The following is a 27,569-nucleotide window of genomic DNA, read 5'->3' as shown; positions in this document are numbered from 1 at the left end:
GAAAAGGCAAAAAGATAGAACACTGAAAGATGAACTCCCGAGGTCGGTAGTGCCCAATATACTACTGGAGATCAGTGGAGAAACAAAGCCAGAAAGAATGAAGGGATGGAGAAAAAGAAAAAACAACACCCAGTTGTGAATGGGAGTGGTGATGGAAGCAGGGTTTGTGCTGTAAAGAACAATATTGCATAGGAACCTGGAATGTTAGGTCCATGAATCAAGGCAAATTGGAAGTGGTCAAACAGGAGATGATAAGACTGAACAATGACATTCTAGGAATCAGTGAACTAAGATGGACTGGAAATGGGTGAATTTAACACAGATGACCATTATATCTACTACTGTGGACAAAAATCCCTTAGAAGAAATGGAGTAGCTATCATAGTCAACAAAAGAGTCTGAAATTCAGTATTTGGATGCAATCTAAAAAACGACAGAATGAACTCTGTTCATTTCTAAGGTAAACCACTCAATATCACGGTAATCCAAGTCTATGCCCCAACCAGTAACACTGAAGAAGTGGAAGCTGAACAGTTCTATGAAGATCTACAAGAACTTCTAGAATGAACATCCAAAAAACATGTCCTTTTCATTATAGGGGATGGGAATGCAAAAGTAGGAAGTCAAGAAACACATGGAGTAACAGGCAAATTTGCCCTTGGAGTACAGAATGAAGCAGGGCAAAGGCTAATAGAGTTCTGCCAAAAGAATTCACTGGTCATAGCAAACACCCTCTTCCAACAACACAAGAGAAGACTCTACACATGGACATCACCAGATGGTCAACACCAAAATCAGATTGATTATATTCTTTGCAGCCAAAGATGGAGAAGCTCTATACAGTCAATGAAACCAAGACCAGGAGCTGACTGTGGCTCAGATCATGAACTCCTTATCGCTAAATTCAGACTTGAACTGAAGAAAGTAGCAAAATCACTAGACCATTCAGGTATGACCTAAATCAAATCCATTATGATTATACAGTGGAAGTGAGAAATAGATTTAAGGGACTAGATATGATAGAGTGTCTGATGAACTATGGACGGAGGTTTATGACACTGTACAGGAGACAGGGATCCGAACCATCCTCAAGAAATAAAAATGCAAAAAACCAAAATGGCTGTCTGAGGAGGCCTTACAAATAGCTGTGAAAAGAAGAGAGGCAAAAAGCAAAGGAGAAAAGGAAAGATATAAGCATCTGAATGCAGAGTTCCAAAGAATAGCAAGGAGAGATAAGAAAGGCTTCTTCAGCAGTCAATGCAAAGAAATAAAGGAAAACAACAGAATGGGAAAGACTAGAGATCTCTTCAAGAAAATTAGAGATACCAAGGGAACACTACATGCAAAGATGGGCTCCATAAAGGACAGAAATGGTATGGACCTAACAGAAGTAGAAGATATTCAGAAGAGGTGGCAAGAATACACAGAAAAACTGTACAAAAATTATCTTTATGACCCAGATAATCATAATGGTGTGATCACTCACCTAGAGCCAGACATCCTGGAATGCAAAGTCGAGTGGGCCTTAGGAAACATCACTATGAACAAAAGTAGTGGAGGTGATGGAATTCCAGTTGAGCTATTTCAAACTCTAAAAGATGATGCTATGAAAATGTTGCACTCAATATGCCAGTAAATTTGGAATACTTAGTAGTGGTCATGGTACTGGAAAATGTTGGTTTTCATTCCAGTCCCAAAGAAATGCAGTGGCAAAGAATGTTCAAACTACCTCACATTGCACTCATCTCACACGATAGTAAAGTAATTCTCAAAATCCTCCAAGCCAGGCTTCAATAGTACGTGAACTGTGAACTTTCAGAAGTTCAAGCTGGTTTTAGAAAAGGCAGAGGAACCAGAGATCAAGTCTCCAACATCCAGTGAATCATCAAAAAAGCAAGAGAGTTCCAGAAAAAGAACATCTATTTCTGCTTTATTGACTATGCCAAAGCTTTTGACTCTATGGATCACAGCAAACTGTGGGACATTCTTAAAGAGGTGGGACTATTAGACCACCTGACCTGCCCCTTGAGAAACCTGTAGGCAGGTCAGGAATCAACAGTTAGAACTGGACATGGAACAACAGACTGGTTCCAAATAGGAAAAGGAGTACCTCAAGGCTGTATATTGTCACCCTGCTTATTTAACTTATATGCAGAGTATATCATGAGAAACACTGGGCTGGATGAAGTACAAGCTGGATTCAAGATTGCCAAGAGAAATATCAATAACCTCAGATATGTATATAACACCACCCTTATGTCAGAAAGCAAAGAACTAAAGAGCCTCTTGATGAAAGTGAAAGAGGAGAGCAAAAATAGTTGGCTTAAAGCACAATATTCAGAAAACAAAGATCATGGCATCCAGTCCCAGCACTTCATGGTAAATAGATTAAGAAACAGTGGAAACAGTGGCAGACTTTTTTTTTTTTTTTCGCTCCAAAATCGCTGCAGATGGTGACTGCAGTCATGAATTAAAAGACACTCACTCCTAGGAAGAAAATTTATGACCAACATAGACAACATGTTAAAAAGCAGAAACATTACTTTGTCAACAAAGGTCAGTCTAGTCAAGACCATGGTTTTTCCAGTAGTCATGTATGGATGTGAGAGCTGGACTCTAAAGAAAGCTGAGTGGCAAAGAATTGATGCTTTTGAACTGTGGTGTTGGAGAAGACTCTTGAGAGTTCCTTGGACTGCAAGGAGATCCAACCAGTTCATCCTAAAGGAAATCAGTCCTGAATATTCATTGGAAGAACTGATGTTGAAGCTGAAATTCCAATATTTTAGCTGCCCAATGAAAAGAGCTGACTCATTGGAAAAGACCCTGATGCTGGGAAAGAATGAAGGTGGAGGAGAAGGGGATAACAGAGGATGAGATGGTTGGATGACATCAACGACTCAATGGAAATGAGATTGAGTAAATCCAGGAGTTGGTGATGAACAGGCAGGCCTGGCATGCTGCAGTCCATGGGGTGGCAAAGAGTCGGGCAGAACTAAGTGATTGAACCGAACTGAACTGACAGTGCAATTTCCATATCTATACATGACTACTGGAAAACCCTAATTTAGACTACACAGACCTTTCTCGGAATAGCCGTGCTTTTTAATATGCTGTCTAGGTTTGTCCTAGCTTTTCTTCTAAGGAGCAAACACCTTTTATTTTTGTGGCTGCAGTCAACATCTGCAGTGATTTTGGAGTCCAAGAAAACAGTCTGTCATGGTTTCCATTGTTTCTCCATCTATTTGACATGAAGTGATGGGACCAGATGCCATGATCTTAGTTTTTTAAATGTTGAGTTTTAAGCCAGCTTTTTCACTCTCTTTCATCTTCATCAAGAGGCTCTTTCTTTCCTCTATGCTTTCTGCAATTATGGTGTCATCATCTGCATGTCTATGGTTATTGATATTTCTCCAAGTGATCTTGATTCCAGCTTATGCTTCATCCAGCCTGGTATTTGACACTATGTACTCTGCATAAAAGTTAAATAAGCACATTTGGCTGATTCTTGTTAGTGTATGGCAATAAACTACCACAATATCGTAAAGTAATTAGCCTTCAACTAAAATAAATAAATTAGTTAAAAAATAAACAGTATGACAATATATGGCCTTGATGTACTCCTTTCCCAATTTGGAACCAGCCCGTTGTTCAATGTTCAGCTCTAACTATTGCTTCTTGACCTGCATACAGGTTCCTTATGGGGCAGGTAAGATAGTCTGGTATTCCTGTCTCTTTAAGAATTTTCCGTACTTCGTTGTGATTCACACAGTCAAAGACTTTATTGTATTCAGTGAAGCAATAGATGTTTTTCTGAATTTCCCTTGCTTTTTCTATGATCAAACGGATTTCGCAGTTTGATCTCTGCTTCCTCTGCCTTTTCAAAATCCAGCTTGAACATCTGGAAGTTCTAGGTTCACTTAGTGTTGAACCCTGGCTTGGAGAATTTTGAGCATTACTTTGCTAGCATGTGAAATGAGTACAATTGTGAAGTAGTTTGAATATTTTTTGGCAGTGCCCTCCTTTGGCATTGGAATGAAAAGTGACCTTTTCCAGTTCTGTGACCACTGCTGAGTTTTCCAAATTTGCTGGCATATTGAGTGCAACTCTTTAATACCATCATATTTTAGGATTTGAAATAGCTCAGCTGGAATTTCATCACCTCCATAGCATTGTTCGTAGTGATGTTTCCTAAGATCCACTTGAATTCCTATCCAAGATGTCTGGATCTAGGCGAGCGATCACACAATCGTGGTTATCTGGGTCATTAAGATCTTTTTTGTATAGTTCTTTTGTGTGTATTCTTGCCACCTCTTCTTAATATCTTCTGCTTCTGTTAGGTCCATACGACTTCTGTCCTTTATCGAGCCCACCTTTGCATGAAATGTTCCCTTGGTAACTCTAATTTTCTTGAAGAGATCTCTAGTCTTACCCATTCTGTTGTTTTCCTCTATGTCTTTGCATTGATCACTGAGGAAGGCTTTCTTATATTTCCTTGCTATCCTTTGGAATTCTGCATTCAAATGGGTATATTTTTCCTTTTCTCCTTTGCCTTTAGCTTCTCTTCTTTTCTTAGCTTTAGAGCTAAGCCTTCCTCAGACAACCATTTTGCCTTTTTGCATATATTTTCCTTGGGCATGCTTTGGATCACCGCCTCCTGTACAGTGAACCTCCACCCATAGTTCTTCAGGCACTCTGTCTATCAGGTCTAATCTCTTGAATGTATTTGTCACTTCCACTTTATAATCTTAAGGGATTTTATTTAGGTCATATCTGAATGGTCTAGTGGTTTTCTCTACTTTCTTCAATTTCAGCCTGAATTTTGCAATAAGGAGTTCATGATATGAGCCACAGTCAGCTCCAGGTCTTGTTTTTGCTGATTGTATGGAGCTTCTCCATCTTCAGCTGCAAAGAATATCATCAATCTGATTTCAGTACTGACCATCTGGTGATGTCCATGTGTAGAGTTTTCTCTTGTGTTATACCCTTTAGTAAAAGGTAAAATATACTGTAAGTAAAAGACCCTCAATCTTAAATTTATATGTAAAAAAAAAAGTGTGTTTGTGTGTGTTTGCAGTCGGGGGAGGGGGGCTTCCTTAGTGGCTCAGTGGTAAAGAATCCACCCGCCAGTGCAGGAGACATAGGTACAATTCCTGGTACAGAGAGATCCCACATACCAAGGAGCAACTAAGTTTGTGAGCCATGACTATTGAGCCTCTGCTCTAGAGCCTGAAAGGCACAACCACTGAGAGCCTCATGCCCTAGTGCCAGTGCCACACAATAAGCTAAGTCACTGCAAAGAGAAGTTCATACACTGCAACTAGAGAATAGACTCCGCTCACTATGAGAAAAGGCTATGTATCAATGAAGACTCAGAACAGCCAAAAATAAATAATTTTTTTTAATATATAGGGTTTTTTAGAAAAATAAAGATATACTATATAGTTTAAAGGGCTGATTTTTGGCTTGACTATATTATTATCAGAAAATAAGAATTATTTGATTATTTACCAAAGCTAAACCATAAATTTAATCTTGTTCATCTCTCAGTCCTTCAGGATTTTAACACCTTATATTTATAGATAATAAGAGGAACGGCTTTGCTACATTGAGTATTTTTCACAACAACAGATGTACCTAGAATTGCTAACAAAATAAGTATATGTGAATGAAATCTCGGTAGTTTTAATGTATCATATACTATATGTTTTAAAATAAGAATTATCAAATTTAGCTAGATGACTGAGAAAATTATAGCTCCCGTTATGAATAGGGTTTTTCAACTTAAGCACTATTGATATTTTGGGCTAGGTCATACTTTTCTGTGGGGGGTGTCCAGGAAGTTTACCAGCATTCTCTGCCTTTACCCACTAGAGAACACAAGCAATCCCCTCCCCATCCCTTGAATTGCAACAGATAAAAATGTCTCCAGACATTCTCAAATGTCACCTGAGGTGGGGAAGAGGCAAAATCAAACCCTGCTGAGAATCTGAATCACTGATATAGATGAAAATAAAGAAAGAAAATTAAATGAGTTTCTCATTTCTCAAATCATCTCCCAAATAGAATTGCTGTTTCTGTAGAAAAAGTCACTATAGTTAAAAACTGGATTAAGAAGCCAAATATTTTAGATGAATCCACATAATTCATATATTCATTGCTGTTTCTAAAGAATGATTTAATTTTCCCTTAAAACTGAAATTTACTATAAACTGCAAATACTGAGGACTGACTGTGTTGCTATTATTCAGTCACTAACTCATGTCTGACTCTTTGTGACCCCATGTACTGCAGCACACCAGACTTCCCTGTCCTTTACTATCTCCAGGAGTTTGCTCAAACTCATGTCCATTGAGTCAGTGATGCTAATCTAACCATATGATCCTCTGCTGCCCTCTTTTCTTGCCCTTAATCTTTCCCAGCACCAAGGTCTTTTCCAGTGACTTGGCTCTTGGCATTAGATGGACAAAGTATTAGAGCTTCAGCTTCAGCATCAGTCATTCCAATGAATACTCAGAGTTGATTTCCTTTTGGATTGACTGGTGTGCTCTCCAGGCAGTCCAAGGGACTCACAAGAGTCTTCTGCAACACCACAGTTCAAAAGCATTATTTCTTTTTTACTCAGCCTTCTTTATGGGCCAACTCTCACATCCAAACACGACTACTGGATAAACCATAGCTTTGACTGTATGGACTTTGTGGGCTTTTTAATATGCTGTCTAGGTTTTGTTATAGCTTTACTTCCAAGGAGGAAGTGTCTTTTAATTTTGTGGCTGCAGTTGAGAGGGTTAACAGGTAGGAAGGCCAGAGGTCCCCAGGTTTCAGGAGGAAATAAACTGCAAGTGTTAGATTTTGTTGTTCCTTTTCTACACAAAATTAAAAGAGGCTTGCTTCTTTTAATTTTTTGTTGAGGAAGCCTGGTTCAGCCTGAAGTTTTCTCATACCTTGGGCTAATCAATGCGTTTTTCTTATGGACATGTTTTCTTAAGCTATGTTAGTGAAACTATTTATTTGCTTTGGAATCTGCCTTTCTTCAAATTTTTTCTGCCTAAGACTAAATTTTTTCTTTTCTCAAACCTTGGGCTGATAATCACTCAACAAACCCATATTCATGCCAATTGTTTTATGACCCAGGATGACACACCTTGTGCCATTCTATCTCAAAAATGCATATTGTGGGAGACAGGACCTGGTAAAACTCCCTCAGCCTTGAGATGTCTCTCTTATTTGATTAGCAGCTTGCTTGCTCGTTGGAAGAAAAGCTATGACCAATTGAGACAGCATATAAAAAAGTGGAGATATTACTTTACTGACAAAGGTCCATCTAGTCAAAGCTATGGCTTTTCCAGTATTCATGTATGGATGTGAGAGTTGGACCATAAAGAAAGCTGAGTGCCAAAGAATTGGTGGTTTTGAACTGTGTTGTTGGCAAAGACTCTTGAGAGTCCCTTGAACTGCAAGGAGATCCAACCAGTCCATCCTAAAGGAAGTCAGTCCTGAATATCCATTGGAAGGACTGATGCTGAAGCTGTAACTCCAATACTCTGGCCACCTGATGCGAACAGCTGACTCATTGGAAAAGACACTTATGCTGGGAAAGAATGAAGGTGGGAGAAGGGTACAACAGAGGATGAGATGGTTGGATGACATCAGCGACTCAATGGACATGAGGTTGAGCAAGCTCCGGGATTTGGTGATGGACAGGGAAGCCTGAAATGCTGCAGTCCATGGGATCAAAAAGAGTCAAGACACGACTGAGGGACTCAACTGAACAGACATAAAATGGCTTCCTAAAAACTAGCAAGGGGGCATTCTTTCTCTGCCCTTCTGATGTCTATGTCAGAAGCTTTCTCTCTTTTATAATTTAATAAAATTCTCATACACAAAAAAGGTCCACATGGTCAAGTCTCATCTCTGGCCCTGGATAAAAATCCTCTCCTCCAGAAGTCACGAATCCTGGCGTAGCACATGGCTCACAGCAGCAACCTTTCACAATCACATCCACAGTGATTTTGGAGTTCAGGAAAATAAAATCTCACTGTTTCCACTTTTTTACCATCTATTTGCCATGAAATGATGGGACAGGATGCCACGATCATAGTTTTTTGAACGTTGAGCTTTAAGCCAGCTTTTTCACTCTCCTCTTTCACTCCCTTTAAGAGGCTCTTTAGTTTCTCTTCATATTCTGCCATTAGAGTGGTATCATCTGCATATGTGAGGTTGCTGATATTTCTGCCAGTAATCTTGATTCCAGTCTGTAATTCACCCAGCCCAGCACTTCACATGATGTACTCTGCATAAAGTTAAGGGTGACAATATACAGCCTTGACCTACTCCTGTCCCAATTTTGAACCAGTCAGTTGTTCCATGTAAGATTCTAACTGTTTCTTCTTGACCCACATAGAAGTTTATTAGGAGATGGTAAGATAGTCTGGTATTCCCGTGTCTTTTAAGAATTTTCTACAGTTTGTTGTGATCCAAGAAGTCAAAAGCTTTAGTGTAGTCAATGAAGCAGAAGTAGATGTATCTCTGGAATTCCCTTGCTTTCTCTATGATTCAACACATGTTGGAAATTTGATCTCTGGTTCCTCTGACTTTTTTTTTCCAAATCCAGCTCATATATCTGGAAGTTCTCAGTTCATTTACTGCTAAAGCATAGCATGAAGGCTTTTGAGCATAACCTTCTTAGTATGTGAAATGAACGCAATTGTACAGTACTCTGAACATTCTTTGGCATTACCTTTCTTTGGGATTGGAATGAAAACTGATCTTTTTCAGTCCTGTGACCACTGCTTTATTTTCCAAATTTGCTAACATATTAAGTGAAACACTTTAACAGCATCATCTTTTAGGGTTTGAAATAGCTCAGCTGGAATTCCATCACCTCTACTAGTTTTGCTTGCAGTAATGTTTCCTAAGGCTCACTTGTTTTCACACTCCAGGATGTCTGGTTCTAGGTGGGTGACCATACCATCATTAGCCAGATGATTAAGATCTTTTTTGTATAGTTCTTCTCTATGTTCTTGCTACCTCTTCTTAGTCTCTTATGTTTCTGTTAGGTTCTTATTGTTTCTCTCCTTTATTGTGCCCATCCTTAAGTGTTGTTTCCACTTTGGCCCAGCCATTTCAGTCTTTTTGGAACTATTAGTAATTGCCCTCTGCTCTTTCCCAGTAGCATATTGGACACCTTCCTATCGGGGGGGCGGGGGGAGGCACTCATTTCTGGTGTTGTACTTTTTTGTCTTTACATATTGTTCATGGGGTTCTTGCAGCAAAAGTCTTGGAGTGATTTGCCATTCCCTCCTCCAGTGGATGATGATTTGTCAGAACACTTCACTATGAGTCACCCATGCCATGGTTCATAGCTTCACTGAGTTACACAAGCCCCTTCTCCACAACAAGGCTGTGATCCATGAAGGAGAAGGACTGACTACTGAATGCCTATTACAGCTGTCAACTAAGAAAAAAATATTCACAACCTAATAATTGAGTTATGTTTTATTTGGCATGAATTTCCAGGACTTAAAGCCTAGGGGACAGCACCTCAAGTAACCATGAGAGAACCATTGCAAGGTAGTGAGGGGGAATCCAGGATATATAGAAGTTTTACAACAAAGGGAAGGTAGTCAGAACATTAAAACATTACTGTTAACTAAAAAATACCAGATATCCGAAGATAAGGAATTTGGCACTTTTCTATGTATGGGAAGATGCAAGAGTCTGGCTCACTGAAATCATTCCTTTGATATGCACCTCAATTATCGGTGGCCAGTATCCCATGTTTTTACATCCTGAGTTTCCTCACAGCTCACCTTGGGAATGGATATAGTCTGATGGCTGCCAGATGTCAGATATTCTTTTCTTCCTGAGTTCTCTTAGGGCTTATCAGCTTACTTTTGGCAATGGCTGTAATTGCTGATGACTGTGACATCCTTTGTTTACTGATATGGCAAGCAATATTCCATTTATGATAGCCAACTCTAATTTAATATTAATAGTTGAGATTGATCATGGCATAAAATATTAGTCAAAAAATTAATAGGAGATCCATTACAGAAGTCCATCTAATACCATCAAGCTTTCCCTCCCTTTATCCTAAAAAGACTGAACCACTTCCATTATAATGGAGGCCCAGACATTTATGAAAACACATTGAAATATTAAATAAACTACAACAAATGCCCTTTTAAACACAGAGCTTAGATTGCAAAAGTGAAAGGAAAATCCTCAGGAGACAAAAAGAAAGAGGAAAAGTAAATATCAGTAGTAGGTAAGCACTGAAGCCACTGAAGACAAAGCCCCTATAGAGCACAAAGAAGATGGGATGCTGGAACTGAATTGTCTTAATAAAGCTAGAACTTGTGAAGGCTACAATATTAACATAAGGGTACAACATAAAGAAGTCTTATCAGCTGGTAAAGAAAGATGAGTTAACATGATTAACTGTCATGGGCCTTGGCTCACAGCTAGAGGTGGAGCAAACTAAATAAAAAGAAAATTAGACAAAGCTGATGAGAAAATCAGCAAACTGACAATACATGTGCCTAAAGATTAGACTGGAAACAGGTTAATATGGAAGAGAAGATTAAAAAAAAAACAGAAAATAGAATTAAAAGGTCTAGTGTCTGGAAATTGTGTGTTAGTTGCTCAGTTGTGTCCAACTCTTTGCGATTCCATGATAGACCAAGAGGCTTTTCTGTCCATGGAATTCTCCAGGCAAGAATACTGGAGTGGGTTGTCATTTCCTACTCCAGGGAGTCTTCCTGACTTAGGGACTGAACCCAGGTCTCCTGCATTGCAGGCAGATTATTTACTATCTTAGCCACCTGGAAAGAATGTTTGGAATACCACAGATATAATAAGAGAATGTGTAAAGTGATATATTTAAAGAGATATTACTTGAGAGTCTGCCATAACTGATGAGAGGAGGAAATATTTATTTTTATTTACTTTTTTGGATTTTTATTTTTGTTTTTTAATAAAATTATTTATTTTAATTGGAGGTTAATTACTTTACAATATTGTATTGATTTTGCCATACATCAACATGAATCCACCACAGGTATACACATGTTCCCCATCCTGAACGCCCCTCCCTCCCCGTACCATCCCACTGGGTCATCTCAGTGCACCAGCCACAAGCATCCAGGATCATGCATCAAACTTGGACTGGTGATTCATTTCATACATGATATTACACATGTTTCAATGCCATTCTCCCAAATCATCACACCCTCGCCCTCTCCCACAGACTCCAAAACACTGTTCTATTTGCGGTCTCGCATACAGGGTTACCATTACCATCTTTCTAAATTCCATATATATGCGTTAGTATACTATGTTGGTGTTTTTCTTTCTGGCTTACTTCATTCTGCATAATAGGCTCCAGTTTCATCCACCTCATTAGAACTGATTCAAATGTATTCTTTTTAATGACTGAGTAATACTCCATTGTGTATATGTACCACAGCTTTCTTATCCATTCATCTGCTGATGGACATCTAGGTTGCTTCCATGTCCTGGCTATTATAAACAGTGCTGCAATGAACATTGAGGTACATGTGTCTCTTTCAATTCTGGTTTCCTCGGTGTGTATGCCCAGCAGTGGGATTGCTGGGTCATAAGGCAGTTTTATTTCCAGTTTTTTAAGGAATTTCCACACTGTTCTCCATAGTCGCTGTACTAGTTTGCATTCCCACCAACAGTCTAAGAGGGTTCCCTTTTCTCCACACCCTCTCCAGCATTTGTTGCTTGTAGACTTTTGGATCACAGCCATTCTGACTGGCGTGAAATGGTACCTCATTGTGGTCTTGATTTGCATTTCTTTGATAATGAGTGATGTTGAGCATCCTTTAATGTGTTTGTAGCCATCTGTATGTCTTCTTTGGAGAAATGTCTATTTAGTTATTTGGCCCATTTTTTGATTGGGTCGTTTATTTTTCTGGAGTTGAGCTGTAGGAGTTGCTTGCATATTTTTGAGATTAGTTGTTTGTCAGTTGCTTCATTTCCTATTATTTTCTCCCATTCCAAAGGCTGTCTTTTCACCTTGCTTATAGTTTCCTTTGTTGTTCAGAAGCTTTTAATTTTAATTAGGTGCCATTTGTTTATTTTTGCTTTTATTTCCAGTATTCTGGGAGGTGGGTCATAGATGATCCTGCTGTGATTTATGTCAGAGAGTGTTTTGCCTATGTTCTCCTCTAGGAGTTATATAGTTTCTGGTCTTACATTTAGATCTTTAATCCATTTTGAGTTTATTTTTGTGTATGGTGTCAGAAAGTGTTCTAGTTTCATTCTTTTAAAAGTGGTTGACCAGTTTTCCCAGAACCACTTGTTAAAGAGATTGTCTTTAATCCATTGTATATTCTTGCCACCTTTGTCAAAGATAAGGTGTCCATAGGTGCGTGGATTTATCTCTGGGCTTTCTATTTTGTTCCATTGATCTATATTTCTGTCTTTGTACCAGTACCATACTGTCTTGATGACTGTGGCTTTGTAGTAGAGCCTGAAGTCAGGCAGGTTGATTCCTCCAGTTCCATTCTGCTTTCTCAAGATTGCTTTGGCTATTCAAGGTTTTTTGTATTTCCATACAAATTGTGAAATTATTTGTTCTAGCTCTGTGAAAAATACCGTTGGTAGCTTGATAGGGATTGCATTGAATCTATAAATTGCTTTGGGTAGTGTACTCATTTTCACTATATTGATTCTTCCGATTCATGAACATGGTATATTTCTCCATCTATTAGTGTCCTCTTTGATTTCCTTCACCAGTGTTTTATAGTTTTCTATATATAGGTCTTTAATTTCTCTAGGTAGATATATTCCTAAGTATTTTATTCTTTTCATTGCAATGGTGAATGGAATAGTTTCCTTAATTTCTCTTTCTATTTTCTCATTATTAGTGTTTAGGAATGCAAGGGATTTCTGTGTGTTGATTTTATATCCTGCAACTTTACTATATTCCTTGATTACCTGCCAACTTAAAAATCCACACAACATGAGAGTTGTGAGTTAAGTTTCATTTGGGACAAAGTGAAGACTATAGTCCAGGAAACAGCATCTTGGTACTCCTGAGAAACTGCTCCAAAGAGGTAGGAGGAAAGGTTGGTATATATGTGATTTTGGTAAAGGGGGAGTACATGCAATCATGCACACATTTTTTTTACAGAAGGTTTCTGCTAGTTTCATGAAGGTTACTTCTAGTCACAAGGAACCTACGTCACCATGAAGGAGTTGAGTGCTTCTCTAGATAGGAGAAGATACAAGAATCATGCTTACAAAATCATCCACTGAAGATAACTAGCCACCTGAAGACCTTTTCTGCCAGTTTTTTTCTGAGCACAGAAGCCTCATTTCTGATCTCCACCCTGAACTCCTTTCAGGGGCTGTTGGAAGGGCAGCAGCTGCAGCAGTTCATGATTTAAACCGTATAGAGATAGATGGCAAGTGCCAATTTGTAGTTGACAAAGCACAAACAAACAAACAAAGAACATTCTCAAGCAGGAAATATAAAATTCAATCTATACTTAGATACATCACAGTACACCTCAGAATATCAAATACTAAATATTTAAGACAGGCATAATGAAAATTCAGATTATTTATAAGAGTTAAAGATCAGACTGACCAGAATCTCAAATGAAATGGTAATGTAACTTCCAAAGGATCTACAGTAGATTCACAATATTCATAGTAGTTATGCTTCATAAAATCACTGCAAACAGGGAATTAATGAGTACAGAAACACTGCTCCTAAGGAAAATACAGGATTAAGTCCCTGTGAGTCTCTGGTCAAAACACGTTTGTCAACCTATGAATACATAACTTTGTTTCCTGTGTATTTTTCTTTTAACACATCTTACATAATATATATTGCTGAGCCATTAACACTGAATTCATGGCAAACAGCACTGTAACTCATGCATGAAAGAAGTATATCTAACAAACATATACTCTCCATAAGCCACATCATAGTCCTGCACTTTGAAACATTACACAGCACTTCAACATTACACTTGTACATTCATTATTGTTCAGTCACTCAGCTGTGTTGGATTCTTTGTGACCCCACGGACTGAAACACACCAGGCTTCCTTGCCCTTCACTATCTCTCTGAGTTTGCTCAAACTCATGTACATTGAGTTGGTGATGCCATCCAACCATTGCATCCTCTGTCGTCCCCACCCCCTGCTTTCAGTCTTTCTGAGCATCAGGATCTTTTCCAGTGAGTCATTTCTCCCCATCAGGTGGCCAGAGTTTTGGAGTTTCAGCTTCAATATCAGTCCTTTCAATGAATATTCAAGGTTAATTTCCTTTAAGATTGACTGGTATGATTTCCTTGCTGTCCAATAGCACTCTCAAGAGCCTTCTCCAGCATCACAGTTTGAAAGCATCAATTCTTCAGTGCTGAGCCTTCTTTATGGTCCAACTCTCACAGCCACCCATGACTACTGGAAAAACCACAGCTTTAACTCAGTGGATCTTTGTCGACAAAGTGTTGTTTCTGCTTTTTAATAATCTGTCTAGGTTTGCCATAGTTTTTATTCCAAGGAGCAAACGTCTTTTAATTTCATGACTGCAGTTACTGTCCACAGTGATTTTGGAGCTCCCCAAAATAAAGTCTGCCACTGCTGGCATTTTCTTCCCATCTATTTGCCATGAAGTGATGGGACAAGATGCCATGATCTTCCTTTTTGAATGTTGAGTTTTAAGCCAGCTTTCTCACTCTCCTATTTCACTTTCATCATGAGGCTTTTTAGTTCCTCTTCACTTTCTGCCATAAATGTGGTGTCATCTGCATATCTGAGGCTATTGATATTTCTCCCTGCAATCTTGATTCCAGCTTGTGCATGATCCAACCTGGCATTTCACATGATGTACACTGCACATAAGTTAAATAAGCAGGGTGACAATATACAGCCTTGACATACTCCTTTCTCAAATGTGAATCAGTCCATTGTTCCATGTCTCTTTCTAAATGTTGTTTCTTGACCTGCATACAGGTTTCTCAGGAGGCAGTTAAGTTGGTCTGGTATTCCCATCACTTTAAGAATATTCCACAGTTTGCTGTGATCCACACAGTCAAAGGCTTTAGAATAGTCAGTGAAGTAGATTTTTAATTCCCTGGCTTTTTCTGTGGTCCAGCAGATTTTGGCAATTTGATCTCTGCTTCCTCTGTCTTCTAAATCCAGCTTGACCATCTAGAAGTCTCAGTGCATGTACTATTCAAGGTTAGCTTCAAGGATTTTGAGCATTGCCTTGCTAGCAGGTGAAATGAGTACAGTCATGCAGTAGTTTGAACATTCTTTTTCATTGCCCTTCTTTGTGATTGGAATGAAAACTGACCTTTTCTAGTCCTGTGGCCACTGCTGAGTTTTCCAAATTTGTTGGCATATTGAGGGAAGCACTTTAACAGCATCTTCCTTAGGATCTGAAATAGTTCAGCTAGAATTCCATCACCTCCACTAGCTTTGTTTGTAGTAGTGTTTCCTAAGGCCCACTTGACTTCACACTCCGAGATGTCTGGCTCTAGCTGAGTGATCACACCATCACTGTTGTTTGTGTCATTAAGACCTTTTTCATATAGTTCTTCTGTGCATTCTTGCCCTCTCTTCTTAATATCTTCTGTTTCTGTTAGGTCCATACCATTTCTGTCCTTTGTTGTGCCCATCATTGAATGAAATGTTCCCTTGGTATCTCCAATTTTCTTCAAGAGAACTAGTCTTTCCTATTCTATTGCTTTCCTATTTATTTGGATTGTTCACTTAAGACGGCTTCCTTATCTCTCCTTTCTATTTTTGGAACTCTGCATTCAGATGGGTATATCTTTTTTTTCTTTTCTTTTTTTCTTAGTTATTTGTAAGGCATTCTCAGACTACCATTTTGTCTTTTTGCAGTTATTTTTCTTGGGGATGGTTTTGATCACTGCTTCCTGTACATTACAAACCTCTGTCCATAGTTCTTCAGGCCCTCTATCAGATCGAATTCCTTGAATCTATTTGTCACTTCCACTGTAGAATCATAAAGGATTTGATTTAGGCCATATTTTAATGGCTTAGAGGTGTTCCCTACTTTCTTCAATTTAAATTTGAATTTTGCAATAAATAGTTCATGATCTGAGTCACAGTCAGTACCCAGTCTTGTTTTTGCTGATTGTATAGAGCTTCCCCATCTTCAGCTGCAAAGAATATAATCAATCTGATTTCTTTATTGGAGATAAGTGAAATCACCAACAAAAAGTGCAAAAAAAAAGATTGATGAAGTGAAAATAATGTTTGTTTACATTATGAGAGCTAAAATAAGAAGGAAGAGCATCACACTGTTCACCCTCAGTTGTGAACATGCTCCTTTGAACATTCAAATTTTTCACTGCCAGAGCATGTCTATGAATAACATTGAAAACACAGCAAGGGCTAATTTAAGGCTAAAAACAGATTTTAGTAACTGGTTTTGCAAATTCATAGTCTGTGAATAATGATGACCAAATGTATGTCACAAGAAACAAAATTAGGTCTGACATAATGAAAGGCTTAGTGAGCACAGAGACTGGTGAACACAGGTAAATCCAGAGAAGTGCTGAGTATAAGATAATCATAAGGTCTAATTCTGGAGGTGAAAAAGGGAGAACAAATAAAAATTAGACAATAAACATCATATAAGACAGAGTTATATGTTTGAAAATCCAAGAAAAGAGTTTCTATTTAGACATGAAATTAACTATGCATGTAAAAATGTGAAGGGTACTACTAAGGAAATAGTATGTATCTTCTAAAATAATAGAGGAAAAAATGGGGTAAACCACTTAATAAATCCAAAAGAAAGTAGCAAAATTGAATCACTGAGGAAACAGAATAAACAGAAATCATAAAATAAAAAGAAACATTCCCAATATATCAGGATATATTGAAAAAAATAATGAAACAAATTAAAAATATGTACTTTAGACAGGATTTTAAATCATAACAACTGATTGGATGTTAAAAGTCAGAAAAAATTGTACCAGACAAATTGTTGTTTAGTTGGTAGGTCTTGTCCAACTCTTTTTGTGAAACCGTGGACTGTAGCCTGCCAGGGTTCTCTGTCCATAAACACTAACCTAAGAAAACAGCTGTAGCTTTATCAATCAAAGCATACTATCTAAAAGCATTAGAAAATTTTAAAAAAATGTGGATCACTATAAAACGATAGAAAGTAAATTCACAAACTGAAATAATTCTAAACTTTCATGTTCCTCTGTGCTGTACTTAGTCACTCAGTCATATATGACTCTTTGCAACCCCATGGACTGCATCCTGCTGGGCTCCTCTGCCCATGGGGATTCTCCAGGCAAGAATAATGGAGTGGATTGCCATGCCCTCCTCTAGTGGATCTTCCCAACCCAGGAATCAAACTGGGGGTCTCCTACATTGCAGGTGATTCCTTACCAGCTGAGCTACCAGGCAAGCACTCATGTTCCTCCATATAGCCTCAAAGTAGGTTTGTATGGATAAATATAAAACTGACAGAGGGAATTATTAACCTTGGTGGATTTTCATAAAATTCTCTCAGTACCTGACAAAACTAAGACTAATAAAATTACAAAAGACCTGATTAAGTATCTTAATTTAAAAATTAACATATAGACAATTATAGTGAAACCTGTGCCCATTAATTTGTGAGTACACATCATTTATAAGCATACAACACATGAAACTGATCATCAGTTCAGTTTAGTTCAGTTCAGTCGCTCAGTCATATCCGACTCTGCGACCCCATGATTCGTAGCACACCAGGCCTCCCTGTCCATCACCAACTCCCGGAGTTCACTCAGATTCCCAGCCATCGAGTCAGTGATGCCATCTAGCCATCTCATCCTCTGTCGTCCCCTTCTCCTCCTGCCCCCAATCCCTCCCAGCATCAAAGTCTTTTGCAGTGGGTCAACTCTTCGCATCAGGTGGACAAAGTACTGGACTTCCAGCTTTAGCATCATTCCTTCCAAAGACATCCCAGGGCTGATCTCCTTCAGAATGGACTGGTTGGATCTCCTTGCAGGCCAAGGGACTCTCAAGAGTCTTCTCCAACACCACAGTTCAAACACACCAATTCTTCGGGGCTCAGCCTTCTTCACAGTCCAGCTCTCACATCCATACAGGACTACTGGAAAAACCATAGCCTTGACTAGACAGACCTTAGTTGGCAAAGTAATATCTCTGCTTTTGAATATGCTGTCTAGGTTGGTGATAACTTTTCTTCCAAGGAGTAGCACCTTTTAATTTCATGGCTGCACTCACCATCTGCAGTGATTTTGGAGCCCCCAAAAATAAAGTCTGACACTGTTTCCACTATTACACTGTGCCATAAAGGAGATATAAAACATATCAGACAAACCTACTGCCTAACCACAGTTCAATAATGAATTACTATGATAATTTGCTTCAGAATTTTTTGTAAGAATCTAAAACTGTTCTAAGAGTTAAAGTTTATTTAAAATACATATATAGGTCTCCAGGCCAGGGGAGCCAGCTTGGGAGGCCCCCAGCCTGCTGCCTCTTAAAGCAGGTGACTCAGCCTCACTCTGTCAGTGACACTGGTGCAGTGTTCCTAAGATGGTGGAGGAATAGGAAGGGGAGATCACTTTCTCTCCCACAAATTCATGAAAAGAACATTTAAACAATGAGTAAATTCCACAAAACAACTTCTGGATGCTGGCAAAGGACATCAGGCACCCAGAAAAGCAGCACATTGTCTTCGAAAAGAGAGAGAAGAAATCCAGCTCCACCCACCAGAACACTGACACAAGCTTCCCTAACCAAGAAACCTTGACAAGCCACCTGTACAACCCCACCCACAGTGAGGAAACTCCACAATAAAGAGAACTCCACAAACTGCCAGAATACAGAAAGGACACCCCAAATGAAGCAATATAAACAAGATGAAGAGACAGAGGAATACCCAGCAGGGAAAGGAACAAGATAAATGCCCACCAAACCAAACATAAGAGGAAGAGATAGGGAATCTACCTGATAAAGAATTCCAAATAATGATAGTGAAAATGATCCAAAATCTTGAAATTAAAATGGAATCACAGATAAATACCCTGGAAATAAGGATTGAGAAGATGAAAGATAGGTTTAACAAGGACCTAGGAGAAATAAAAAAGAGTCAATACATAATGAATAATGCAATAAATGAGATCAGAAACACTCTGGAGGCAACAAATAGTAGAATAACAGAGGCAAAGGATAGGATTAGTGAATTAGAAGATAGAATGGTAGAAATAAATGAGTCAGAGAGGAAAAAGAAAAATGAATTAAAAGAAATGAGGACAATCTCAGAGACCTCCAGGACAGTGTTAAATGCCCCAACATTCGAATCATAGCAGTCCCAGAAGAAGAAGACAAAAAGAAAGACCATGAGAAAATACTTGAGGAGATAATAGTTGAAAACTTCCCTAAAATGGGGAAGGAAATAATCACCCAAGTCCAAGAAACCCAGAGAATTCCAAACAGGATAAAGCCAAGGCAAAACACCCCAAGACACATATTAATCAAATGAACAAAGATCAAACACAAAGAACAAATATTAAAAGCAGCAAGGGAAAAACAATAAATAACACACAAGGGGATTCCCATTAGGATAACAGATGAGCTTTCAATAGAAACTCTTCAAGCCAGGAGGGAATGACAAGACTTAAAGTGATGAAAGAAAATAACCTACAGCCCAGATTACTGTACCCAGCAAGGATCTCAATCAAATATGAAGGAGAAATCAAAAGCTTTACAGACAAGCAAAAGCTCAGAGAATTCAGCACCACCAAACCAGCTATCCAACAAAGCCTAAAGGATACTCTCTAGACAGGAAACACAAAAAGGGTGTATAAACTCGAACCCAAAACAATAAAGTAAATGGCAATGGGATCATACTTACAATAATTACCTTAAACGTAAATGGGTTGAATGCCCCAATCAAAAGACAAAGACTGGCTGAATGGATGCAAAAACAAGACCCCTACACATGTTGTCTACAAGAAACCCACCTCAAAACGGGACACATACAGACTGAAAGTGAAGGGATGGAAAAAGATATTCCACGTAAACAGAGACCAAAAGAAAGCAGGAGTAGCAATACTCATATCAGATCAAATAAACTTTAAAACAAAGGCTGTGAAAAGAGACAAAGAAGGACACAACATAATGATCAAAGGATCAATCCAAGAAGAAGATATAACAATTATAATTATATACGCAGCCAACATAGGGGCACCACAATATGTAAGACAAATGCTAAGAAGTATGAAAGGGGAAATTAACAATAACACAATAATAGTGGGAGACGTTAATACCCCACTCACACCTATGGGTAGATTAACTAAACAGAAAATTAACAAGGAAATGCAAACTTTAAACAACACAATAGATCAGTTAGACCTAATTGATATCTATAGGACATTTCACCCCAAAACAATGAATTTCACATTTTTCTCAAGTGTGCACAGAACCTTCTCCAGGATATATCACATCCTGGGCCATAAATCTAGCTTTAGTAAATTTTAAAAAAATTGAAATCATTTCAAGCATCTTTTCTGACCACAGTGCAGTAAGATTAGATCTCAATTACAGGAGAAAAAATATTAAAAATTTCAACATATGGAGGCTGAACAACATGCTGCTGAATAACCAACAAATCACAGAAGAAATCAAAAAAGAAATCAAAATATGCATAGAAATGAATGAAAATGAAAACACAAGAACCCAAAACCTGTGGGACACTGTAAAATCAGTGCTAAGGGGAAGTTAATAGCAGTACAGGCATACCTCAAGAAACAAGAAAAAAGTCAAATAAATAACCTAACTCTACACCTAAAGCAACTAGAAAAGGAAGAAATGAAGAACCCCAGGGTTAGTAGAAGGAAATAAATCTTAAAAATTAAGGCAGAAATAAATGCAAAAGAGACCATAGCAAAAGTCAGCAAAGCCAAAAGCTGGTTCTTTGAAAGGATAAATAAAATTGACAAACCATTAGCCAGACTCATCAAGAAACAAAGGGAGAGAAATCAAATCAATAAAATTAGAAATGAAAATGGAGAGATCACAACAGACAACACAGAAATACAAAGGATCATAACAGACTACTATCAGCAATTATATGCCAATAAAATGGACAACATGGAAGAAATGGACAAATTCTTAGAAAAGTACAACTTTCCAAAACTGAACCAGGAAGAAATAGAAAATCTTAACAGACCCATCACAAGCATGGAAATTGAAACTGTAATCAGAAATCTTCCAGAAAACAAAAGCCCAGGTCCAGATGGCTTCACAGCTGAATTCTACCAAAAATTTAGAGAAGAGCTAACACCTATCCTACTCAAAATTGCAGAGGAAGATCAACTTCCAAACTCATTCTATGAAGCCACCATCACCGTAATACCAAAGCCTCACAAAGATGTCACAAAAAAGGAAAACTACAGGCCAATATCACTGATGAACATAGATGCAAAAATCCTCAACAAAATTCTAGCAATCAGAATCCAGCAACACGTTAAAAAGATCATACACCATGACCAAGAGGGCTTTATTCCAGGGATGCAAGGATTCTTCAATATCCACAAATCAACCAATGTAATTCACCACATTAACAAATTGAAAAATAAAAGCCATATGATTATCTCAATAGATGCAGAGAAAGCCTTTGACAAATTTTAACATCCGTTTATGATAAAAACTCTCCAGAAAGCAGGAATATATATACATATATTTGGAAAAGTCTATATGTATGAACTTAAGAAACATTTTTTTTAATTTAATAACAGTTACTATTGAAAGACAAATAAATAAGTGGAATGTAGCTTGTGGAATGTAAAGCTAATGTCATACTTAGAATTTTCTGTACTCAAAAACTCACTTTAGAAAGGAAGGTAAGCTAAAAATTAACTCAATAAGCATTCATCTCACAAAGGCAGGAAAAACAGAGAATAAATCTGAAGGAGGTATAAGAAAATAAACTCAGAGCTTAAAAAAATATAAATACAATAGAAAGGATCAAAAAGTTTAAAGTTGAGTTCTCTGTAAAGACTATTAACATGCCTCTACAGAAAGTGATAAGGGAAAAAGACAAGGCATAAACAAAGTACAGAAATAAAAATAGAAAATAGCTGCTGATGAAGTTACTTTAAAATGATAAATTATGAACAGTATGCCAATAAATTGGAATTAGAAAAAATGTACATATCATAGGATAACATTTCTGAAATAAATTAGAAACAGTTAAATAGTATTTTAAATTTTGATTAAATATTTTAAAACATATAAACAAATTAATTAACAACAGACACAGTACCAAATGGTTTTACTGGTACATTAGTGGTACATTACATTTACTGGTACATTACATCAATCATTTGAGAAAAGAGCAATTCCTATCTTAAACAAACTCTTCCGAAGAATAGAAAATATAAAAAACACTCCCCAACTTTTGATACCCAAAACAAAAAAAGAATACTACTATAAATGAATGGACAATTATAGACTAAACTCACTTGAAAACAGAGAGGCAAAAATACTATACAAAAGATTATCAATGAAACAATATTCCGCCTCATGCCCTGTGGAATTTTTTCTTGCACTTTTAATGAATGAACATAAGCCTGATCACTTCAATTAATTACTCCAGTAGCTTCCAAGACTCTAAAAACATCATGAAACAATGCTTTAAAAAAAGTTTCTTTCATCATTCAGAATCAAAGTGTGGAGACTGAGAAAAACATTATTCAAGCAATGTATTAAAAATACTTCATGATGGGTTTAGCCTAGAAATGTAAGCATAGTTTAATATTTGAAAAATGGATCTATGTATTTTAACCATATTATGAAGTTAAAGAAAAAAACACAAATGTTAACCTGAACATAAAGAGAAAAAATATTAGATAAAATCCACCACTTGATGTATTCAACAAACCAACTTTCAGATGAATGGTTCATGACCTAACATCTAGTAAACTAGGATGGGAAAACAAAACATCCATGAAAACTGATGGTCAACTAACAGATTTGCATAATCACAGATATAGATCGATATATAAATATGAAATTAAGCATTGTTCTGGATTCCTAGTAAACGTAGTATAGATTACAATGGAAATCAAAAAGGAATCATTACTTGAAAATACCTATAGTCTCTAACCCAGCAACCCCACTCAGGTATATTCCCGAGAGAAACTGTTCTCAGCTGACATAGAAATTTGTACAAGAATGACCAAAGAACTATTGTTTGCAATGACAGAAAACTATGGAAACAGCCTAAATGTACATCAGTAAATAGAATGGGTAAATTGTGTGATATTTCTATAATAAAAAACTATACTGAGGTGAAAGTGAAAATGACATAATGAATCAGACGTTATCATCTTGAATAAAAAAGATAGCAACATGATACCATGCATATAAAATTGGAAAATATACAGCATAAATTATATCTTTTTTAACTTGTATTTAACTGGAGGATAATTGCTTTACAATGTTGTGTTGGTTTCTGCCACACATCAACATGAATTAGTCATAGGCATACATATTTCCTCTCCCTTTTGAACCCCTCTTCCACCTCTCACCCCATCCCATCCCTCTAGGTCATCATAAAGCACCAGGCTGAGCTCCCTGTGTTATATAACAATTTCCCACTAGCTAACAGTTTTACATATGGTGAAGTGAAGTCGCTCAATTGTGTCTGACTCTTTGTGACCCCATGGACTGTAGCCTATCAGGCTCCTCCGTCCATGGGATTTTCCAGGCAAGAGTGCTGGAGTGGATTGCCATTTCCTTCTCCAGGGGAACTTTCCGACCCAGGAATCGAACCCCAGTCTTCCGCATTGCAGGCAGACGCTTTACCGTCTGAGCCACCAGGGAAGCCTGTATTTCAACACTACTCTCAATTCGTCCTACCTTCTCCTTCCCCTGCTATGTCCACAAATCCCCCATCTATATCTGTGCTTTTATGGCCTCCCTGCAAATAAGTTAATCAGTACCATTTTTCTAGCTTTCATACATATGCATTAACACACTATATTTTTCTCTTTCTGACTTACTTCACTCTGTATAACAGGCTCTAGGTTTGTCCATCTCAGTTCAACTGACTCACATTAGCTCCTTTTTATGGCTAAGTAATATTCCCCAGCAAAGTGTTACTCATGGTTTCTCCCCACAACGTTGAGTTTTAGTGTGGAGAGCTGGGAAGAAAAACAAGACACCCAAATAATAATAATAACAACAAAAATAATAACAATTGTCATAAAAATTTAAAGGATGAATGAACTGGTTTTAGGTAAGCATACCACACATGGTATGAAGTGATATGGGGTGGGAGGATCATTGGTTCTGATGCATCTTCACCTAGAGAAAATAAAACCTCATTTTGAAACTGGTTCACACGTCCCGAATATAGATAAAAATCTTATATACCTCAACCTTTCTCCTTTCATATGCAAAGATCAAGAACACATAGCTTCCTTTGAAGACTGGGCAGGTTGATTTTGGCCACCATAAGTTGGTGAAGAAATGGAGGGGTTAGGGGGTCCATGTGGTGAGCACAAATCTATGGACAGAGGAGGTCTGAGGCACTGAGGTTGTTGGGTCCTCGGGTCTGACTGGAGAACAGGCCGCTGAGCATAGCTACAGTATGATCAGTTTCTAGCCACTGCTGGCAGCTAAAGTGAGGGGGTCAATTGACTGCATACAATGCTTAGGACAAAAAAATCCACCTCTGTGTGCCCAACCCAACTCTATGCTAGGGTGAGATGTAGCAGGAACTAGCCCAGCAATGCACCCAAGGCTGCCACTGGCAATAATCACTGTGGATTTAAAGCTTTATTTAGGCTTCATCTGTACCCTTGTAGTCGATAAGGTTTTGCCACATTTTATTAGGGAGGTTGAGAGATGTATCATTTATTTGTTGTTCTGTCCCTTCCCCCAATATTAAACTATGAAATTTGTGATTTGTTTAAACTCTGGGTGAATCATAGCTTAGTTTGCATGCCCAGGGGCTCAGGCAATTCAGAAACTAGAGACAAGGTGTTTATCTTCAAGCACCAAATCCAGATTATAGGAGGGTAAACAAACACCTATTTTTCCTCTCCAGTCTCACATTACCAGTTGTAGAATTTCCTCACTCTGCAAAGGACAGGAGTGCAGGCGGGTGAGGCCTGGGCTGGGTTTGGCAGGAAAACCTGGGGAGCGACAGGTATTGCTGCCTGGCTTTCTCAGAAACCCCGGCACCCACCTAGCCTCCTCTCCCCTTCCAGCTGCACCCAGGCCCCTGAGTGGGTGGAGGACCACACGACCCCTGCTGGGTTCTTCAGTCACAGAAGAGAGGCTTGTCTAAGTACAGTAGAAGAGCTGCCATCTGAGGGAGACAAGGAAAATCTGTGGGCAGACACTCAAAAGGAGACCTGGGTGGGGGTGGCTCAGATCTCCCAGGACAAATTGATGACCATCAAACTGATGACCTACAAATAATAATAATACATAAACCAAAAAGGGGGTGGGATCAGATATATTACATCTATGCATGTTTTCCATCAGTTCAGTTGCCAGGGGATTCTTCTCTGTCTGGAAACTGCAACAGTAATGGCATGTCTAACACTGTGAGAGTGGAAACATGTACGAGGTCGAAGCTAGAATCTTTCCTGGCATTGGCTTGAACCAAATTAGAAACCTTCATTAACCATATTCTGCAATACACTGAGGACCAAATTACAGCTCCACCATGTAGCAAACAGAATAAAACAACAAAAAAAGTGTATTTGAGAAATGATCATCTTTTTCACATATCCTCTGGGAATTTACATGAAATCCACATCACTTTCTTCCAGTTATTGTCCCTAGGTATCCAAGGGCATTTTTTTTCCCTCTTGTTTCCAGCTCACAGAACAAACGTTACTATCACAGGTTCACAAAAGCAAGTTCACACACATCAAGATAGAAGGTAAGGTTAAATCTTACTCTCCAAATAATTTATTAAAATATATTCTTTTTTTTTTCTCAAAAAGTCATTTTGGGAGCACACAACACCCAGGATCACTCCAATGGGCTGGTAAGTAGTTAAGGCACTCGAATAGCATGTGCTGCATCTTTGTACAGTCAGTAAGGCTATGGCACAGAGGAGGCAGCTGCCCTTCTCTCTCTCTCTTTCTGTCCCCCAAATCACTGAAGGACACTAAGGATACCTCAGAAAACATAGATTTAGGACACTTTGCTCTGCTGGCTTTCATCTGTGGGCTTGGGGGCAGGCAAGGCAATCACTCCAGGCCCAGGAGAAAGGCACTGTTGGCAGCAGCCAGGAAAGGGTGGGCAGGCCTCCGGCTGGACAGCTCTAGCACATCCTGCATAAGGGGAGCTGGGCTCTCCTGGCCAGGGTCACCCTGACATGCCAGCTCCTAGGGGCTGCCTACAGTGGTGGCCCTGTGAGCACTCCTGCCAGCCTTGTCCTGGCCAGTGATGGTGGTCCAACCCACTGCCCTCTCCTCATGGTGGCCATGCTCTCCTGGCTCTGGGTGACTGCCATGTGGTTGCTGGCAAGCATGCCCAAGTCCACCTTGCTCTCTGACATGTGGGTGATGCCACTGTGGGTAAACTCATTCTTGCCATCCCCCCTGGCCTCTCTTTCACTGTCCTTGTTGTGGTGCTCAGTGTGCCGGGCCTTCTGGTGGACCCCTGGTGGCGCACCAGGCTGTGCTTCAAGGAAAAGGTCCACTTTCAGGTCTGGGACTTGTACAGCCTCTCTCCTGTGTGCGACCTCATGTGCTGCATCAGGTCCTGTAGGGAACAGAACCTCTTGCAACACATGCTGCACATCTTCTTCCTCTTGTCCGCCTTGCTGGCTGTGCTCCTGGGGGAGCCTGTCTTTGGCTTCTTGTTGTCACTCTTCTCCAAGGACTTCTTCTCTGCAGCCCCCCACCCCGCTCTTCCCCCCACATGGTCAGAGGGCCCCTTGACCTCCTCGTCTGCTTATCTTCCAGGGCTTCAGTTCTGGCCTCCACCTTGGCCAGGGGTTGCAGGGTCTGGGGCTCAGCTGGCCTGGGAAGTGGCTCAGTGGTGGTCCCTTAGGCTCCCGGGAGACAGTGCTCTTGCCCCAGGCTCCTCAGGGCCCTGTGCCTTACAGAGGCAGCTGAGGGTCCCAAGGAACTTGAAGCTCTTCCCACATACATGGTAGGCATGCTTGTAGTCCTGTGCACCTGCTCCCATCTTCTCCTTAGCCAGCTTGTAGCCCATCAGCTTGTTGGCAAGGTTGAGGTCCAGGCTCTTGTTGCTGACCATGCTCTCCTCGGAGTCATCAGCATCCTCATCCCATTACTCCTCAGTGTGGTCCTCCTCTTCCTCAGCCACCACTTGCTTCACTATGTCCTGCACTGCCACTGGGGGCTCCTCCAGGACCGGAATGGGGAGCAGGCTGGGCTTAGCAGCTCCTGCTCCCAGGCGATGAGGTCCAGCACTTCACTGCTGGCCAATGAGGCCTCCGTGTCTGACTGGCTGTCAGTGTGGGTCAGCATGTGTCTCTGTAGTAGCTCCCAGCATCTTAATCATCCTTTGTATATGTATGGATTTTAG

At 39.2% G+C, this 27,569-nt stretch overlaps 1 pseudogene; it reads left to right on the top strand.

Annotated features, from left to right (window-relative positions):
* Positions 1-141: 141 nt before the first annotated feature.
* LOC128069515 (craniofacial development protein 2-like) lies at positions 142-27,569 on the top strand (annotated as a pseudogene).

Source organism: Budorcas taxicolor, chromosome X (genome assembly GCF_023091745.1).
Source record: "Budorcas taxicolor isolate Tak-1 chromosome X, Takin1.1, whole genome shotgun sequence".
In the NCBI taxonomy this organism is placed as follows: Eukaryota; Metazoa; Chordata; class Mammalia; order Artiodactyla; family Bovidae; genus Budorcas; species Budorcas taxicolor.
This window is presented reverse-complemented; position numbering and strand designations above follow the sequence as displayed.